This window comes from Arachis stenosperma, chromosome 4, assembly GCF_014773155.1.
Source record: "Arachis stenosperma cultivar V10309 chromosome 4, arast.V10309.gnm1.PFL2, whole genome shotgun sequence".
In the NCBI taxonomy this organism is placed as follows: Eukaryota; Viridiplantae; Streptophyta; class Magnoliopsida; order Fabales; family Fabaceae; genus Arachis; species Arachis stenosperma.
This window is the reverse complement of record NC_080380.1, coordinates 130,791,063-130,811,672: the sequence shown is the minus strand read 5'-3', so window position 1 is coordinate 130,811,672 and position 20,610 is coordinate 130,791,063. Positions and strand designations below refer to the sequence as shown.

The 20,610-nt window shown below is 39.8% G+C and overlaps 1 non-coding gene across 1 annotated transcript; it reads right to left on the bottom strand.

Moving 5' to 3' along the window:
- Positions 1-5,123: 5,123 nt before the first annotated feature.
- On the bottom strand, positions 5,124-5,231 carry LOC130978190 (small nucleolar RNA R71). Its single transcript, XR_009085846.1, has one exon. It is a non-coding gene; the product is annotated as a small nucleolar RNA R71 (small nucleolar RNA).
- Positions 5,232-20,610: the final 15,379 nt, after the last annotated feature.

Here is a 20,610-nt window from a genome sequence, read left to right as displayed (position 1 = left end):
GCTCAGAGCCTTGGACCTTGCTTTTAGGCTTCAACTTTCACTTATTGCAGAGAATTCATAATAGTTCTCTAAATTCCTATTCCTTGTACATCAACATTCTTTGATTCAAATTTAAATATACACTGTTCATGTCATGCATTCAGAGTCACAGAAAATACCACCACATTTGGATAAATGAGACTACTCTTAAAATTAAACCCAATTTCTCATGCACTACATCTTTTCTTCTTTCTTTTTGATTTCAAGTTCAGTGGGAAATACATGAGACACCTTTCAACATTAAAGCAAATAACAGAAAATTTCAAAATAGTAGAACTAAACTAGAACCTAGGAATGTATCTAATAAAGGATCATGCAATAACAAAATAAACAGAAAATAGGAATATAACATAATAAGAACGGGAGGAAATATAGAATGAAAGGGACTCAACCACCTCATTTATCCTAGTGGCCATCTCATCTTCTGGTTGTGCTCCTCCGTGAAGATGATTTGTCTCCCTTTGGTGCTATTTAAATTAAACAGAAAAGCCAAAAAGCGAAGCGACAACACCAAACTTAAAAATTTACTTGTCCTCAAGCAAAGAAGAACTGAAAACAGAGAGGGACATAAAAAGACATACGGAGGAGTAAAAACAAATAGTATGATAAAAAAGAATAAAATAATAAGAGTAAAAAAAGTTAAAATAATTAAAATATATATTATCTCTTTCTGTTTTTTTTCTTTATTATATATATAGTTATTTATTTATTTAATATATATATGTATAGAAAGGGAGGGGCGTGTATATACATACATATATATATATATATATATATATATATATATATATATATATATATATATATATGCAGGGGTTACGAGTAGAAGGGAAGAGAATCAAGGGCATGGGTTGCTATATTTTTTTTTCTTTTTTGATTTTTTTTAGATGGTCCACGCTGAACTTGGAAAATTTCAAGTTTAGCGTGGAGTCTGGCTCTTGTTTACGCTGAGTAGGTCCTTGTCCATGCTGAATCAACCTCCTCCAGAGTGTTTAAATTTTTTTTTAAGTGTCCGATTCCTGTTTTAAAATTTCTACAAGATCAAAACACAAGTAAAACAACGGAGAAACATTAAAAACTAAATAAAAATCAAATAGATAATAAAAATAATGCAACGGAAAAATAACTAAGGATACGAAATTATCGGGTTGCCTCCTGATGAGCGGATAATTTGTATGCTTTTTGGCATTGTTTTAGTATGTTTTTAGTATGATCTAGTTAGTTTTTAGTATATTTTTATTATTTTTTAGTTAAAATTCACTTTTCTGGACTTTACTATGAGTTTGTATGTTTTTCTGTGATTTCAGGTATTTTCTGGCTGAAATTGAGGGATCTGAGCAAAAATCTGATCCAGAGACTCAAAAGGACTGCAGATGCTGTTGGATTCTGACCTCCCTGCACTCAAAGTGGATTTTCTGGAGCTACAAAAGCCCAATTGGCGCGCTCTCAACGGCGTTGGAAAGTAGACATCCTGGGCTTTCCAGCAATATATAATAGTCCATACTTTGCCCAAGATTTGATGGCCCAAACCGGCGTTCAAAGTCACCTCAAGAAATTCCAGCGTTAAATGCCGGAACTGGCACCTAATTGGGAGTTAAACACCCAAACTGGCACTAAAGCTGGCGTTTAACTCCAAGGAGAGTCTCTACACGAAAATGCTTCATTGCTCAGCCCAAACACACACCAAGTGGGCCCGGAAGTGGATTTTTATGTCATTTACTCATTTCTGTACACCTTAGGCTACTAGTTTTCTATAAGTAGGACCTTTTACTATTGTATAAAGAACCTTCGGATCTTTGGAACCTTTTTCTAGAGATCTTTTGATCACCTTGGGAGGCTGGCCATTCGGCCATGCCTAGACCTTGTTCTTATGTATTTTCAACGGTGGAGTTTCTACACACCATAGATTAAGGTGTGGAGCTCTGCTGTACCTCGAGTATTAATGCAATTACTATTGTTCTTCCATTCAATTCCGCTTGTTCTTTGTCCAAGATATCACTTGTTCTTCAACTTGATGAAGGTGATGATTGACGCCCATCACCATTCTCACCCATGAACAAAGTGACTGACAACCACTCTTGTTCTACAAGCATCTGAGGCTTAGTGAATATCTCTTGGATTCCTGATTGCACGATGCATGGTTGATCGCCTGACAACCGAGTGCTCGCCTGACAAACGAGCCAACCATTCCGTGAGATCAGAGTCTTCGTGGTATAGGCGAGAACTGATGGCAGCATTCAAGAGAATCCGGAAGGTCTAACCTTGTCTGTGGTATTCTGAGTAGGATTCAATGACTGAATGACTGTGACGTGCTTCAAACTCCTGAGGGCGGGGCGTTAGTGACAGACGCAAAAGAATCACTGGATTCTATTCCGGCCTGATTGAGAACCGACAGATGAATTCCGCTATGCTGTGACCAGAGCATATGCAATCGTTTTCAATGAGAGGATGGGAGGTAGCCACTGACAATGGTGAAACCCTACACAAGCTTGCCATGGAAAGGAGTAAGAAGGATTGGATGAAGGCAGTAGGAAAGCAGAAAGACGGAAGGGAAGGCATCTTCATGCGCTTATCTGAAGTTCCTACCAATGAATTACATAAGTATCTCTATCTTTATCTTTTATGTTATTTTCGTTCATCATCATATACATTTGAGTTTGCCTGACTAAGATTTACAAGATGACCATAGCTTGCTTCAATGCTAACAATCTCCGTGGGATCGACCCTTACTCACGTAAGGTATTACTTGGACGACCCAGTGCACTTGCTGGTTAGTTGTGCGAAGTTGTGTAATGCCATGGAATTGAACCACCAAGTTTTTGGAGTTCATGACCAGGGATTATGAGAGTTGTGAAAAGTATTGTTCACAATTTCGCGCACCAAGTTTTTGGCGCCGTTGCCGGGGATTGTTCAAGTTTTGAGCAAGCTTTTGGTAACAATGCCTGGGATTGTTCAGTTTGGACAACTGACGGTTCATCTTGTTGCTTAGATTAGGTATTTATTTTTTTCGAAATTCTTGAAGATGAATTCTAGAGTTTCATGATGATTTGTTGAAATCTGGCTGGCTGAGAAGCCATGTCTAATCTGATTGGACCGAGGTTTCAACTTATCACCACAAGAGCTTGTTGATTTTCATCAATTTTGCTTTTGGGGCAGTGATCTGCTGAGGCTTGGCTGACCTTTGGTCATGTCTAGTGTTTTGGACCGAAGCTTTCTTTGAAAGCTTGGCTGGCTGTGAAGCCATGTCTAATTCCTGGACCGGAGTCTTAGACTAGCATTGCACTGATTCCTGGAATTCTCATTAAGAATTTTGATTCCTTTTTCCACTTAAATTTCGAAAAACACAAAAAAATTTACAAAATCATAAAAAAAAAACCAAAAATATTTGATGTCTAGAGTCTCATCTTAAGTTTGGTGTCAAATGCATGTTTTTGTTATATCTTTCGAATCCATGCATAAAATTCTTTGTTTTGATCTTTAAATTCTATTGACTTGAGTATCTTGGTGTTTCATATAGTGTCAGTAGTGCACAAACTGCTAAGTTTGGTGTCTTGCATGCATTGTTATTTGATTCTTGTTGCATTTTGATTATTAAAAATCCAAAAATATTTTTAATTTGTGTCTTTTCAAGTCAATGATACAAAGAATTGAAGATTCAGAACATGCTGCAGAGGAATTATACAGAAAAAGCTGAGCATTCAAAAATGCCCAGTGAAGAAGACAGACTGGCGTTTAAACGCCAGCCAGGGTACCTGGTTGGGCGTTTAACGCCCAAAGAGGTAGCATTTTGGGCGTTAAACGCCAGAATGTATACCATTCTGGGCGTTTAACGCCAGGATGGTGCTAGGGGGAAGATTTTGTTTTCAAATTCAATTTTTTCAAGTTTTCAAAGTTTTTCAAAATCAAATCTTTTTCAAATCATATCTTTTCAATCAAATGTTTTCAAAATCAATTTCTTTCCTTTTTCAAAGATACTTACTAACAATTAATGATTTGATTGAACATTTTTTGCCTTTTCTGTTGAGGAAGGTTTTATGTTTGAATCATATCTTTTCTTGTTAGGCAAGTCATTAATTTTTAAAATCATATCTTTTCAAATTGTTTTCAAATCATATCTTTTAAAATTGTTTTCAAATCATATCTTCTCAATCACATATTTTTTAAAACCAATCATATCTTCTCAATCACATCTTTTTCAAAATAGTTTTCAATCAACTTTTTTTTTAACTTCTAATTTCAAAATCTTTTTCAAAAATCACTTGATTTCTTTTCCACTTTCAATTTTCGAAAATTATCAATCAATTTTTCAAAATATTTTTAAAATCCTCTTAATTTAATTTTCGAAAATCCTCTTCCCTCTCTCTCACATCCTTCTATTCATGGAGTACTGCTCCTTCTTAATGCACAATTCGAACTCTATCTCATCAAGTTCGAATTCTTCTACCTTCTTTCTTCTATTTTTCTTTTCCTCTGACACTTCAAGGAATCTCTATACTGTGACATAGAGGATTCCATATTTCTCTTGTTCTCTTCTCTTTCATATGAGCAGGAGGAAAGACAAAGGCATTCTTGTTGAAGCTGACCCTGAACCTGAGAGAACCTTGAAGAGAAAGCTAAGAGAAGCTAAAGCACAACTCTCTGTTGAGGACCTGACCGAATTCTTCAAGGAAGAAGAACCCATGGCAGCCGAAAACAACAACAATGCCAACAATGCAAGGAAGGTGCTGGGTGACTTCACTGCACCTACTCCTGATTTCTATGGGAGAAGCATCTCTATCCCTGCCATTGGAGCAAACAACTTTGAGCTTAAGCCTCAATTAGTTTCTCTAATGCAACAGAATTGCAAGTTCCATGGACTTCCAATGGAAGATCCTCATCAGTTCTTAGCTGAATTCTTGCAAATCTGTGACACAGTCAAGACTAATGGGGTTAACCCTGAGGTCTACAGACTGATGCTATTCCCTTTTGCTGTAAGAGACAGAGCTAGGATATGGTTGGATTCTCAACCTAAAGAAAACCTGGACTCTTGGGAAAAGCTAGTCAATACCTTCTTGGCAAAGTTCTTTCCACCTCAAAGATGGAGTAAGCTTAGAGTGGAAGTCCAAACCTTCAGACAGAAGGATGGAGAATCCCTCTATGAAGCTTGGGAAAGATACAAACAATTAATCAGAAGATGTCCCTCAGACATGCTTTCTGAATGGAGCATCATAGGTATCTTCTATGATGGTCTATCTGAACTATCCAAGATGTCTTTGGATAGCTCTCCTGGAGGATCTCTTCATCTGAAGAAGACGCCTGCAGAGGCTCAAGAGCTAATTGAAATGGTTGCAAATAACCAATTCATGTACACTTCTGAAAGGAATCCTGTGAACAATGGGACTAATCAGAAGAAAGGAGTTCTTGAGATTGATACTCTGAATGCCATATTGGCTCAGAACAAGATATTGACTCAACAAGTCAATTTGATTTCTCAAAGTCTGTCTGGAATGCAAAATGCACCTGGCAGTACTAAGGAAGCTTCATCTGAGGAAGAAGCTTATGATCCTGAGAACCCTTCCATGGAAGAGGTGAATTACCTAGGAGAACCCTATGGAAACACCTATAATTCTTCATGGAGAAATCACCCAAATTTCTCATGGAAGAATCAAGAGAGACCTCAACAAGGTTTCAATAACAATAATGGTGGAAGAAATAGGCCTAGCAATGGCAAGCCTTTTCCATCATCTTCTCAGCAACAGACAGAGAGTTCTAAGCAGAATACCTCTGACTTAGCAACAATGGTCTCTGATCTAATCAAAACCACTCAAAGTTTCATGAATGAAACAAGGTCCTCCATCAGAAATTTGGAAGGACAAGTGGGACAGCTGAGCAAGAAAATTGCTGAACTCCCTCCTAATACTCTCCCAAGTAATACAGAAGAAAATCCAAAAGGAGAGTGCAAAGCCATAACTATGGCCGAATATGGAGAGGAAAGAGAGGAGGTGGACGCCACTGAGGAAGACCCCAATGGGCGTGCACCAATCTCCTCTGAGTTCCTCAATGAGGAACCATGGGAATCTGAGGCTCAAAATGAGACCATAGAGATTCCATTGGACTTACTTCTGCCATTCATGAGCTCTGATGAGTATTCTTCCTCTGAAGAGGATGAGTATGTCACTGAAGAGCAAGTTGCTAAATACCTTGGAGCAATCATGAAGCTAAATGACAAGTTATTTGGAAATGAGACTTGGGAAGATGAACTTCCCTTGCTCACCAAAGAACTGGATGACTTGTCTAGGCAGAAACTGCCTCAAAAGAGGCAGGATCCTGGGAAGTTTTCTATACCTTGCACCATAGGCACCATGACCTTCAAGAAGGCCTTGTGTGACTTAGGGTCAAGTGTAAACCTCATGCCCCTCTCTGTAATGGAGAAATTAGGGATCTTTGAGGTGCAAGCTGCAAAAATCTCACTAGAGATGGCAGACAACTCAAGAAAACAAGCTCATGGACTTGTAGAGAATGTTCTGGTAAAAGTTGAAGACCATTACATCCCTACTGACTTCATAGTCCTAGAGACTGGGAAGTGCATGGATGAATCTATCATCCTTGGCAGACCCTTCCTAGCCACAGCAAAGGCTGTGATTGATGTTGATAGAGGAGAGTTGATCATTCAAGTGAATGAAGAATCCTTGGTGTTTAAGGCCCAAGGACATCCCTCTATCATCATGGAGAGGAAGCATGAAGAGCTTCTCTCAAAACAGAGCCAAGCAGAGCCCCCACAGTCAAACTCTAAGTTTGGTGTTGGGAGGCCACAACCAAACTCAAAGTTTGGTGTTGAACCCCCACATTCAAACTCTAAGTTTGGTGTTGGGAGGTTCCAACACGGTTCTGAGTATTTCTGAGGCTCCATGAGAGTCCTCTGTCAAGCTAATGACATTAAAGAAGCGCTTGTTGGGAGGCAACCCAATGTTTTATTAGTTAACTATTTTCTTTTGTTATTTTATCTTTTTTGTAGGTTCATGATCATAAGAAGTCACAAAAACAATGAAAAAAGCAAAAACAGAATGAAACACAGGAAGAAAAACAGCACACCCTGGAGGAGAAGAAGCTGGCGTTCAAACGCCAGTAATGCTAGCTGATGGGCGTTTAACGCCAGAAAGGGGCACCAGACTGGCGTTAAACGCCAGTAAAGGGCAACAACCTGGCGTTAAACGCCAGGAATGGGCACCAGCCCGGCGTTTAACGCCAGAAATGGCTCAAAACGTGAATTTTGATGCCATTTGGTGCAGGGATGACTTTTTCTTGACACCACAGGATCTGTGGACCCCACAGGACCCCACCACCACTCTCTCTCTTCTTCCCCCATTCACCAATCACCTCAAAACCTCTTCCCTAAAAACCCTTCACCTATCAAATCCCATCTTTCTCTTCACCACTCACATCCATCCTTCACAAATCCCCACCAACCTCACCCTTCAAATTCAAACCACTTTCCCTCCCAACCCCACCCATAATGGCCGAACCATTACCCCCCCTCTCTCCTATATATACCCTTCTTCAACCCTTCATTTTCACACAACCTAAACACCCCTTCTTTCCCTTCTTGGCCGAACACACCACCTTCTCCCTCTTCCTCATTTCTTCTTCTTCTACTCTCTTCTTTCTTCTTTTGCTCGAGGACGAGCAAACATTTTAAGTTTGGTGTGGTAAAAGCGTTGCTTTTTCATTTTTCCATAACCATTATGGCATCCAAGGCCGGAGAAACCTCTAGAAAGAGGAAAGGGAAGGCAAAAGCTTCTACCTCCGAGTCATGGGAGATGGATAGATTCCTCTCAAGGGTGCATCAAGTCCACTTCTATGAAGTTGTGGCCTTGAAGAAGGTGATCCCCGAGGTCCCCTTTTCACTCAAAAAGGGTGAATATCCGGAGATCCGCCATGAGATCCGAAGAAGAGGTTGGGAAGTACTCACCAACCCCATTCAACAAGTCGGAATCTTGATGGTTCAAGAGTTCTATGCCAATGCATGGATCACAAAGAACCATGACCAAAGTGTGAACCCGAATCCAAAGAATTATCTCACTATGGTTCGGGGGAAATACTTGGATTTTAGTCCGGAGAGTGTGAGGGTGGCGTTCAACTTGCCTATGATACAAGGAGATGAGCATCCTTATACAAGAAGGGTCAACTTTGATCAAAGGTTGGACCAAGTCCTCACAATCATATGTGAAGAGGGCGCACAATGGAAGCAAGATTCAAGAGGAAAGCCGGTTCAATTGAGAAGGCATGACCTCAAGCCCGTGGCTAGAGGATGGTTAGAGTTCATACAACGCTCAATCATTCCCACTAGCAACCGGTCCGAAGTTACCATAGACCGGGCTATCATGATCCATAGCATCATGATTGGAGAAGAAGTGGAAGTTCATGAGGTCATAGCCCAAGAACTCTACAAGGTGGCGGATAAGTCCTCTACCTTAGCAAGGTTAGCCTTTCCTCACCTCATTTGTCACCTCTGTTATTCAGTTGGAGTTGACATAGAGGGAGATACCCCCATTGATGAGGATAAGCCCATCACCAAGAAAAGGATGGAGTACACAAGAGACCCCTCTCATCAAGAGATCCCTGAGATGCCTCAAGGGATGCACTTTCCTCCACAAAACTATTGGGAGCAACTGAACACCTCCCTAGGAGAACTGAGTTCCAACATGGGACAACTAAGGGTGGAGCATCAAGAACACTCCATCATCCTTCATGGAATTAGAGAAGACCAAAGAATCATGAGGGAGGAGCAACAAAGACAAGGAAGAGACATTGAGGAGCTCAAGCACTCCATAGGATCTTCAAGAGGAAGAAAGAGCCGCCATCACTAAGGTGGACCCGTTCTTTGATTTCCTTGTTCTTTATTCTTCTGTTTTTCGAATTTTATGCTTATGTTTATCCATGTTTGTGTCTTGTGATCATTAGTGTCTTAGTGTCTATGCCTTAAAGTTATGAATGTCCTATGAATCCATCACCTTTCTTGAATAAAAACGTGCTTAATTGAAAAGGAAAGAATTGCATGAATTCTGAATTTTATAATAGTTTAATTAATTTGATGTGGTGGCAACACTTTTGTTCTTTGAATGTATGCTTGAACAGTGCATATGTCTTTTGAATTTGTGGTTCATGAATGTTGGCTCTTGAAAGAATGATGAAAAAGGAGACATGTTATTGAGGATCTGAAAAATCATTAAAAATGATTCTTGAAGCAAGCAAAAGCAGTGAATAAAAAAAAAAAGAAGGAAGCAAACGAAAAAAAAAAAACCGAAAAAAAAGAGAAGAAAGAAAAAGAAAGAAATAAAGTTGTGATCCAAGGCAATAAGAGTGTGCTTAAGAACCCTGGACACCTCTAATTGGGGACTTTAGCAAAGCTGAGTCACAATCTGAAAAGGTTCACCCAATTATGTGTCTGTGGCATGTATGTATCCGGTGGTAATACTGGAATACAGAGTGCTTTGGGCCACAGCCAAGACTCAATAAAAAGCTATGTTCAAGAATCATCATACTTTACTAGGAGAATCATTAACACTATCTGGATTCTAAGTTCCTAAAGAAGCCAATCATTCTGAATTACAAGGGATAGAGTGAGATGCCAAAACTATTCAGAGACAAAAAGCTAAAAGCCCCGCTCATCTAATTAATACTGATCTTCATAGATGTTTTTGGAGTTCATTGCATATTCTCTTCTTTTTATCTTATTTGATTTTCAGTTGCTTGGGGACAAGAAACAATTTAAGTTTGGTGTTGTGATGAGCGGATAATTTGTATGCTTTTTGGCATTGTTTTAGTATGTTTTTAGTATGATCTAGTTAGTTTTTAGTATATTTTTATTAGTTTTTAGTTAAAATTCACTTTTCTGGACTTTACTATGAGTTTGTGTGTTTTTCTGTGATTTCAGGTATTCTCTGGCTGAAATTGAGGGATCTGAGCAAAAATCTGATCCAGAGACTCAAAAGGACTGCAGATGCTGTTGGATTCTGACCTCCCTGCACTCGAAGTGGATTTTCTGGAGCTACAGAAGCCCAATTGGCGCGCTCTCAACGGCGTTGGAAAGTAGACATCCTGGGCTTTCCAGCAATATATAATAGTCCATACTTTGCCCAAGATTTGATGGCCCAAACCGGCGTTCAAAGTCACCTCAAGAAATTCCAGCGTTAAACGCCGGAACTGGCACCTAATTGGGAGTTAAACGCCCAAACTGGCACTAAAGCTGGCGTTTAACTCCAAGGAGAGTCTCTACACGAAAATGCTTCATTGCTCAGCCCAAACACACACCAAGTGGGCCCGGAAGTGGATTTTTATGTCATTTACTCATTTCTGTACACCTTAGGCTACTAGTTTTCTATAAGTAGGACCTTTTACTATTGTATAAAGAACCTTCGGATCTTTGGAACCTTTTTCTAGAGATCTTTTGATCACCTTGGGAGGCTGGCCATTCGGCCATGCCTAGACCTTGTTCTTATGTATTTTCAACGGTGGAGTTTCTACACACCATAGATTAAGGTGTGGAGCTCTGCTGTACCTCGAGTATTAATGCAATTACTATTGTTCTTCCATTCAATTCCGCTTGTTCTTTGTCCAAGATATCACTTGTTCTTCAACTTGATGAAGGTGATGATTGACGCCCATCACCATTCTCACCCATGAACAAAGTGACTGACAACCACTCTTGTTCTACAAGCATCTGAGGCTTAGTGAATATCTCTTGGATTCCTGATTGCACGATGCATGGTTGATCGCCTGACAACCGAGTGCTCGCCTGACAAACGAGCCAACCATTCGTGAGATCAGAGTCTTCGTGGTATAGGCGAGAACTGATGGCAGCATTCAAGAGAATCCGGAAGGTCTAACCTTGTCTGTGGTATTCTGAGTAGGATTCAATGACTGAATGACTGTGACGTGCTTCAAACTCCTGAGGGCGGGGCGTTAGTGACAGACGCAAAAGAATCACTGGATTCTATTCCGGCCTGATTGAGAACCGACAGATGAATTCCGCTATGCTGTGACCAGAGCATATGCAATCGTTTTCAATGAGAGGATGGGAGGTAGCCACTGACAATGGTGAAACCCTACACAAGCTTGCCATGGAAAGGAGTAAGAAGGATTGGATGAAGGCAGTAGGAAAGCAGAAAGACGGAAGGGAAGGCATCTTCATGCGCTTATCTGAAGTTCCTACCAATGAATTACATAAGTATCTCTATCTTTATCTTTTATGTTATTTTCGTTCATCATCATATACATTTGAGTTTGCCTGACTAAGATTTACAAGATGACCATAGCTTGCTTCAATGCTAACAATCTCCGTGGGATCGACCCTTACTCACGTAAGGTATTACTTGGACGACCCAGTGCACTTGCTGGTTAGTTGTGCGAAGTTGTGTAATGCCATGGAATTGAACCACCAAGTTTTTGGAGTTCATGACCAGGGATTATGAGAGTTGTGAAAAGTATTGTTCACAATTTCGCGCACCACCTCCCGACAAGTGCTTTTTTACCGTCACTAGTTGACGGTTAGCTCCTCTAAGGAGGAGGATCATAAGTGCTCAGCTCTTCACCCCTCACTGTAAACTTTTTTCCTGTGTCCCCATAACGTAGCTCAATATGCTCCAGAGAGAGGATTCTGTTTATTGTATAAGTCCACACTGGATTGCTAGTCAACACCACCTTCATTCCTGGGGAGAAACCTTCAGTAGGGATTTTTTTGTTTCTCCATCCCCTGGGTACTTTCTTCTTTTGAGAACCTCCTCCTTGGTAGATGATGCATTCCTGACACCAAACTTAGGTTTGATGTCAGGAGGGATTTTATTAATTGTTACTAAAGGAGGTTTGAGCTGCAAATTCTGCTGTGCATCATCAAGGGGTTCTTGAAGGTTTGGATTAATAATCCCAGTCTACATGCACCTCTCTTCTTCACCTACTGAATGTATATCTTTGAAGACATGAAAGACTAGTTGCTCATTATGCACTCTAAGCATTAATTCACCTTCTTCTACATCAATTAGAGCTCGTCCAGTGACGAGGAATGGTCTTCTTAGAATTATAGAGGCATTCTCATCCTTCCCTGTGTCAAGAATCACAAAATCTGCTGGGAGGAAAAACTTACCCACTTTGACCAAGACATTCTCCACTAATTCGTATGCAAGCTTTGTAGATTTGTCTGCCATCTGTAATGCTATCCTTGTAGGTTTTGCTTCTTGGATTTGCAACTTCTTCATCACATACAAGGGCATTAGATTGATGCTTGCTCCCAGATCACATAACGCTTTCTCAAATATTGTGTTCCCAATGGTACATGGAATTTGAAAGCTCCCTGGATCTGGCATCTTCCTTGGCAAGTTATTCTGAATTATGGCACTACATTCCTTAGTCAGGACCACAGTCTCATCTCCCTTTAAAGGCTTCTTCTTTGACAACAACTCCTTCATGAATTTGACATAGAGAGGCATTTGCTCCAAAACCTCAGCAAAAGGAATATTGATTTGCAACTTTCTGAAGACTTTCAAGAACTTTGAAAACTGCGTGTCCTTGATATCTTTTTGAAGTCTCTGAGGATATGGCATTTTAGGCTTGTACTCAGGAGCCTTTGGCAATGTAGGATAAGTGTCAAGAGAGTCTAGGAATGGGATGTCCGCACGCTTTGGAGGGTCGTGCTTTACTTCTTCCTTCTTCTCTTCGGGAGCTTCTTTTTCAACTGGCTCCTCATTAACTTGTGCTTTCACACTTGCTACTTGTCCACTTATCAAGGTGATAGCCTTGCATTCCTCTCTTGGATTCACCACTGTATCATCAGGAAATGTATTTGAGGACCCCTCGGGTATTTGCTTGCTTAGTTGGCCCATTTGCACCTCCAAGTTTCTAATGGAAGCTCTGGTTTCTTGTATAAAACTTTTCATCATCTCCCAATTAGAATCTTATTGGGGTTGAGAATTTGTCTGTTGAGGTGGTTATTGTTGATGAGACTGAAATTGGCGGTTATTATGATTGTTCTGTTGAAAACCGCCCTGAGAATCATTATTGAAATTCTGAGATCTATGAGATTGGTCCCTCCATCCAAAATTTGGGTGATTTCTCCACCCCTGATTGTATATCTTAAAGTATGGATCATTATTGGGGTTTCTAGGACCACTCCCCATGTAATTTACCTGTTCAGAAGAAGATTGAGCATAATCATAATTTTCATTTTGTATAAAATTACATGTCATGTCGTAAGGGACCTCTTGAGGTGTATTTTGAGTGTTGACAGCTGAAACTTGCATTCCACTCAACTGTTGAGTAATTAAATTCATCTGCTGACTCAAAATTTTATTCTGAGCAAGGATAGTATTAAGAGCTTTTACTTCCATAACACCTTTCTTCTGAGGAGCCTCAGAGTTCATAGGATTCCTGTTAGATGAGTATAAATATTGGTTGCTAGCAACCAATTCAATAAGCTCAATAGTCTCCTCCGATGTCTTCTTCATGTGCAATGAACCACCTGCAGAATTATTTAAGCACATCTTGGATATTTCACCCAAGCCTTCATAAAAGATATCTAGTTGGGTCCATTTGGAGAACATGTCCGAAGGGCATTGCCTAGTCAGTAGCTTGTATCTCTCCAAAGCTTCATAAAGAGTTTCACCATCCTTCTGCCTGAAGGTCTGAACCTCTACCCTAAACTTAGTCAGCTTCTTTGGTGGAAAAAATTTAGTAAGAAATCCAGTAACAACCTTGTCCCAAGTATCTAACTCTCCTTGGATTGTGAATCTAGCCATATCTTTGCTCTATCCCTCAGAGCAAACGGGAAGAGCATGAGTTTGTACACCTCAGGGTTCACTCCATTTGTCTTCACAGTATAACAAATCTGTAGAAAATTAGAAATAAACTAATTTGGGTCTTCTTGGGGAAGACCATGATACTGGCAGTTTTGTTGCACCAGGGTGACCAATTATGGCTTCAATTCAAAGTTATTTGCAGCTATAGGAGGCACCACAATGCTTTTTTCATAAAGATCTGCAGTAGGAGTAGTGTAAGAGCCAATCACTCTCTTTTGTTGCTCATTTCCATTTGGATTAGCCATGTTGCCATTAGCAGCATTATTAGGATCCATAGTGGATTCTGCAGCCTTGTAAAGTCTTACGTGTTGCAAACATCACCTGAAAGTCCTTTCAGGTTCAAGATCAAAGTCCAAGAGAGGTTCCTTGTCTCTGTTCCTGCGCATAAACAGACAAGACCAAGTGCCAATTCCATGATGGCCACTCCAAGTTAGGTGCCCAAATCTTCAAGTAAGGCGCCAAAAACTTGGTGCGGAATTTATAACCCACAAACTAACCGGCAAGTGCACCAGGTCGTACCAAGTAGTATCTCAAGTGAATGAGGGTCGATCCCACGAGGATTGATGGACCAAGCAACAATGGTTGATTAAATTACTTAGTTAGACAAATAGAAAATGGTGTTTGAGAGTTCAAAAAGCATTAAACAGGAAACTCAGAATATCAGAAGACAGGCAATAAATAAGTTGGGAATAAACCGCCAAATCCTTGGTCAATTAATTCCAATTAGAGGGTGAAGTTCAATTCTAGTTATATGCCACAGAAATTCTAATTATCCAAATATAAGAGGATTATATGTCACGTATCCCATTAAATCCAGATAATTAGAAATTTAGGAGAATATATTTTCAAGCTGTTGTTCAAGTAAAGAGCTTTTCCAAGTTATACAAGAACTCAATTAGAAAGAGGGTCATACTTCCGTTCCACCCAATTTCATAAAATAAAGAACAAAAACAATTCTTGAAATATAAATCAGTACATAAATTAAAATAGAAAAAGCAAGAAACATAATCAATCCATACAATAGACAGAGCTCCTAACCTTAACAGTGGAGGTTTAGTTGTTCATGGAAAAGAGTGAAAACTAGGATTCTGGTAAACTGTGAATTTTTGGGATGAGATGGAATAATCTCCAAAAGAAAAGTTTCTTCTTTTTATATCTAATCCTAGTTAATTTAAAATCTATTTTATAAAATTAAAAAATATATTTTCCTATTTTAAAATAAAATTTAAATTTAAATCAGAATTAATTAACAATCCGCGTCTTGTAACGTGGGGACCACTTGGCTTCACTAGGATCCATGCCTAAATTCATGCTGTTTACCACACAAGGCGCCTAACTTGAATTGAAGAGGAGGCAATGCACCTTACTTGAGATGGGAGTGCGCCTTACTTGAAGAAGAGCATATGTTGCGTGTTGTTGTTGTTTCTTGCGCCTAACTTGAGATTTCTCAAGTTAGGCGCAGCCTTGGCAAATTTTATGAAAAAGAAGTATGAACTATTATATATCGTTGGAAAGCTCTATAAGTTAGCTTTTCAACGCCATTAAGAGCACGTCAATTGGACTTTTGTAGCTCGAGTTATTTAGGTTTGAGTGCAGAGAGGTCAGGATTGAAAGCATCATTCGCCTTCTTCTCTTTTTCTGCGGAAACTCCATCAAATCTAGCCAAATGCTACCTAAAATAAGCAGAATTGCACATGACTCAAAGTAACATCCATAGTGGCTAAAAGATAATTAATTCTTGATTAAACTCAACAAATTAGATGCAAATTCACTAGAAAAATATAGGAAAGATGCTCACGCATCAGGTACCCTTTTAGCACAAACCTTTCTTCTCATCTTTGATGGAGTCATTTCCTTCTCCTCAACTAGCACAGAATGATCCACCGGATACTCTGTATAGACATTAATTTTGTTACCATTCTTCATGGCTGCCTCATACATTCTAACTACGTCCATATCAACCCTTAGTAACCTCAACCCATTATCAAGCTCCTTCCCAGGTTTTAGCCAGTAAAACATGGCAATCAACGTATATCCAATATCCTTCAGCAAATCAGACATGAAAAACCATTAAGGGTATCAACGTTAACCGTCTCTATCTCTGTTACTTCTCCACCAATGTAACTAACATTCCCACATGGCCCTCTCTCAAGCTGTCCTCTATGATGAATGGACAGAGTTATGTGGATGGTGGCCATCCTTGGAAGTAAAATTAAACAAAATAATAAAAAAACATTGTCTGTAGCTGATGCTAACAAAAACCCTCAACCAACTATTCTATCAATTCTCAAGGAAATAAAGTTAATCATAGGGTTCGATTAGGTAACAAGGTCTGTCTAACTAGTTGCAACGACATATGAAATTAATCATTAGTGGCAACGACATACCTCTGTTCTTCAAAGGGAGTGACCTCCTCGCTGTCGAAGAGGAAAGGGCTGGTATAAGGCTCTGCTCGCTAATCGATTGGGAGTAATACGGTCGTCTTCTCCGACTTGGAAATGGAGCAACGGCGACGGTGAACCTCTACTAAGGCACGGTGGATTCTCGCGCGAAGTGTTGTTCTTTTTTCCACACCCTTAGTGATACCAACGTTCAAATCCATGTAAGATAGGGTTTTGGGGGTTTGGAGTGCCACCTAGGATCGGATTCTCACGAACTAAGTTCAGATCCAAGGCAGGGTAGTTTTGTCACACAGAGGGCATCTATCATAGGTAAAAATTTAGTTTCAAGCTATCATGAGTACTGTAACACCCTAATTAGCCTAAGCCTTACCTCGCGTCGTAAAGCCAAGGTTAATCAGAGATTACGACAGTTCTAAACTCATACATAATATATATATATATATAGAATAGCATAATCTAGAAGCCCGATGAAAGATATAGCTCAAAAACAGAATTTCGAAGCACAAACGTACTAACGGAGCTGCTAGCTTAAGGCATAAGAAACAGAGAAGATATAACAAAAGATAAGTATATAATATCATAGGGAACTAGTCACGACTCGCGGAGTTTAAGCCGGCTAGCCATATACTGATATACAAAATCATACAGTGAAAATAGCTTATACAAGTTTTGTTCTCTCAAATACATGCCTCAAGGCAAAACAAAATACAAAAGGAGAGATGTATAAACAAAATAAACCAAAAAGAACTCCAAAATGATCCAAGATTCTCCGCTCCTGTCACCAACCAAAGCAACTTACCGAGGTGGGTTGCGACCTGCATCTGAAAACACAACAACAATATGGTATGAGAACCGGAGGTTCTCAGTATGGTAACAGTTCCCAGTGATATAGGATATAAGACCCCGGGATGCCAAAGGCAATCCTAAGCTTCAGAGCCATCACAAGATTCAACTTAAAGCATTCTAAAACATTTAAGCATAATATACTAACTTGACTTAAATAAACCAGGTTATCTATCTTAAGGGATTTCTATTCTAACTAAACACCGCTGTCCCACAGCCTTCACCAACCGATCCTCCATGCGATCCCATCGCCACCGCCTTCCGAACTTCCTCAATCCCAGCAGAAAACACAGATAATGTTCAAAGCAAGTAAAGCACAAGTAGTAGCATATATGGCAATTAATTCAGATAGCAAGTAAGCATGTTATTCAATTAGGCAAACCATTACAAGTAGACAAAGCATATAAGCAGATAGGAAATGCATATGATGAATGCCTGCCCTACTGGCTGTGATATCACATTGTCGGTTCAACTGCCAACCTGACACATCTCCATGGAGACGTCGCCCTTCGGATTTCTCATATGGGAACCCTCGAGATATAGTGTCCGGATCACTGTCCAGGTACCGGCGCTTGCTCGCCCTATAGATCCGAAGGGATGCGAGCGGGATAGTCTTGCCTCAGACCTCACATCTCAACGTAAGCGGGATTAACCACCGTCCTTATGCCGCCGTCGTTACCTCGACAGGCGGGATTAACCACCGTCCCTGCCAGGCGCATAGCGTCTCAAAATATAATGTAAAAATATTATTTCAATGGTTTTCAAAAGTATTTTCAGCATACATAGATCCATCACTTCAATCCGAGTCCCCGACTCATCTCAACCACTGTCCCTTTATAACTCAGTTTCCAAATACCAAAAGTCTATCATTCCTCATCTCATATACCAATCATCCTTCACCTAACATCAAACCATTCTCAGCACGCCAGAAACCTAGGCCTCCGTTTTCTAATTTACCTTAAAATCATGTACTAGAGCCCTTAATTTATATCCCATGTTCTAATACTCAAAACTAGGCCCAAACGTCTTAAAATGGTGTTATAGAAGCTTACAACCTTGTTGGGAAGGCAAAATAGTTGAAAACAAATAAATTTTTGAGAAACAAGACGTGTGCACCCGCACAATTCAGAAATCATGAAACTCTGTAACTTTGCAAAATTTCAGATTTTTAACACCAACTTTGAATGATCGTAACTTTCTCTACAAAATTCCAATTTTCACAAACTTTATACTGATTCAAAGAGTTTTCAAAGATCTTTAATTATAAACAATTTTCAATCAATTTCAAAAACCGAGACAAAAGTTATGATCGAACAAAGTTCACCAAAAACTCAATTTTTTCAAACTTCACAATTACCACCCTATCTCACCATACCCATACCAAATCATACCAAATCATCCAAAGCTCCATTTTTCATCAAAATGTACCTGTTATAGCATAATACATCAACCTCACCACATTTTCCTTCTCATTTCATTATTCTCAATTCCAACATCAACTATATAACACTTATGATCAAAATCACCATCAAACCCACCATTTCATAAATCATAACACTACAATCATCATAAGAACCAACTCCCAATCCATACAATCATTCAACATCATCATATCATTATAATTCATCACAATCAAATCAACATTCATCAATTCATCAACATTTAGCACACCAACCATCATTTTAGTTCAACCTATCCTATTGGTCACTAGCCTATGTGTCAATGAATATTATATACTACATAGAGAAAACCGAAACCATACCTTGGCCGATTCCCTTTATGCACCCAAACTCAAAATGATCACCAACAAGCTTCCAACCACAATCCAAGCTTTCAAATCCACTCCAACAAGCACAAATAAGTTCCAAAAGCTCCCAAAGCCACAATAATTAAACTATATACATATAAATCACCACAAATCAACCTAGGGTTCAACATAAGCATAATCTCACAAGGGTTTAAGAGCTTTTACCTTTTCCAACAGATTTGACAACACAAATCCAAAGCTAAGCAAGGATTAGAGCAAACCTAAACATCCAAAATCACAAAAACCCATTTAACCCAAAACTCTAATAAAACCCGAAATTTTGAAGAGCAGAACTGGAAGGATTTCATGATTACCTTGAGGGTTTCTTGGGTGGGTTTTGTAGAGCTCTTCACAAGGAGCGCGTAGCCGCAAATGGTGCGGCGATCGGAGCTCCGTAGCTCAAGATATGAGCTTGGGAAGTTTGAAGTGAATAGTAACAATGGTGGAAAGCTCTCACCTCTCTCCTCACTTCAGCTGCTGTTGTGTTTAGGTTATGAGGGTGAAAGTGGCTGAAATGGGTTCATTTAAGTGTATTTATATGTTGGGCTTGGGCCCAACTTAGGTCCGGTCCAACCCGTTAGCATTTTTAGCCCGTTCGGCCTAACTTCGGGCCAAACCTTTAAAATAAATGCCCAGTTTTCTATTCCTAATATTTTTCTAAGGTTTTTGACGGTTTTCACTTTTTATTGTGCGGTACTGGGCAGACTTGAACCAGTTCAACCGGTTCAACTGCCGGTTCGTCATTTTTTATGGTTTTTTGTAGAAAGCACATTTTCTGACTCAGAAAGACCCACTGAGTCCAAAAATCACCTTTAAATCCTCAACTTCTCTCTCTAACCTTTTGGAATCTAATTTGGACAATTAATCCACTTAATTAACCGGTTGATTAGTTGCGGTTCTTACATTCTCCCCACCAAATAAGAAATTTTGCCCTCAAAATTTGAATTACCTGAGAAAAGCTCGGGATAATCCTTTCGTATCTCAGACTCTAATTCCCAAGTGTGCTCTTCTACTCCTGCTCGCTCCAAGCAACTTTAACCAATGGGACATCCTTTCCTCGCAGCTTCTTCACACTAGTGTCATCGATCCTCATTGGTGTCACTTGGAGAGTCAAGTTCTCTTTTAACTTGACCGATTCAGGCTCCAACACATGAGCCACATCCGATGTGTATTTACGGAGCTGTGACACGTGGAATACGTCATGCAAGTTAGATAGATGAGGTGGCAAAGCTACTTGATACGCCACCGGCCCGAATCTCTTCAAAACCTCAAACGGTCCTATATATCTTGGGTTCAACTTCTTGGTCTTGATTGCTCTTCCAATCCCAGTTGTCGGTGTAACCCTAAGAAATACGTGTTCTCCCACTTCAAACTCTAAGGGTTTCCTTCTCTGATCCGCATAACTCTTCTGTCGACTTTGGGCAGTTAAAATCCTTGCACGAATCTTCTTAATGTTCTCAGTAGTCTCTGCTATCAAATCTGGACCCAAAACACTTACTTCTCCAAATTCATACCAACAAAGTGGAGACTGACACTTTCGTCCATACAAAGCCTCATACGGAGCCATCCCAATGCTTGCATGAAAGCTGTTGTTATATGCGAACTCCACCAATGGCATATAACGATCCCAACTCCCGGGTTGATCCAACACACATGCTCTCAGCATATCTTCCAACGTTTGAATAGTCCTTTC